The sequence below is a fragment of the Plasmopara halstedii genome (assembly GCF_900000015.1).
Source record: "Plasmopara halstedii genome assembly, contig: Scaffold_208, whole genome shotgun sequence".
In the NCBI taxonomy this organism is placed as follows: Eukaryota; Oomycota; class Peronosporomycetes; order Peronosporales; family Peronosporaceae; genus Plasmopara; species Plasmopara halstedii.
In genome coordinates this window covers 477,294-478,064 of record NW_020187129.1, presented here as the reverse complement: position 1 = coordinate 478,064, position 771 = coordinate 477,294, and positions in this window count along the sequence as shown.

Here is a 771-nt window from a genome sequence, read left to right as displayed (position 1 = left end):
AATGTGCTGGATATCGGAGAATCCGAGTTGTCGGACACCAAAGGTGTTTTGGACAAGAGTCCCGAGCATTGCTCGCGGGCTGACCGTGGAGTGGCACGTAGCCCACTAAGCGATGCTCAGTATTGGAGCAATAGCTGCATGCCAAGAGTGGCATGGCTGGCTAAGGGTCGAGGCATCGAGGGCGATGCCCCAGTGATGCACATGGAGTGTGCAGTGTCGTTTCCCCGCGACAAACCAGACTGGTAGGAATTGAGGCGATGGCTCGAAGAACCTTGACGCGCCATACGCAGGGGGCAACCGTTCCGAAGGTGACGGGTGACTCCACAGACAAAACACTGTCGTGTGTTTGTGTGCTGCCCGGCAGCTCGGAGCTCTGCTCCCTTGTCCTCAGCATCGCTGAGATCCATGGGCACAGGCCCGCTCAACAAGCTGTTGGAGTGTGCATTCCAACAAGTCGTGCCGACTTGAAATTGAATTCGGCATATAATGCCACATTCACCGCCTTTTTAAACACAGATGGATGCACACGGAAGACTTTCATTCTGGCCACGCCAGTGCGGAGGCCTTCCATAGGTAGTATTTCTTGTCGCTTGGAATTGTTTTGTAACTTGTTATCATAATCGTTGGGCTCTTAGCTCTTTAAGCCGTGGGATCGGGACTATTTAAAAGTGAAAGTGATGTTTTAGAAGGTGGAATACTACAGTGCTGGCCAAAAATATGTAGCCATGACTATTTCTCAAGTTTTTACGTCAATTTTTAAGCGAAATACCA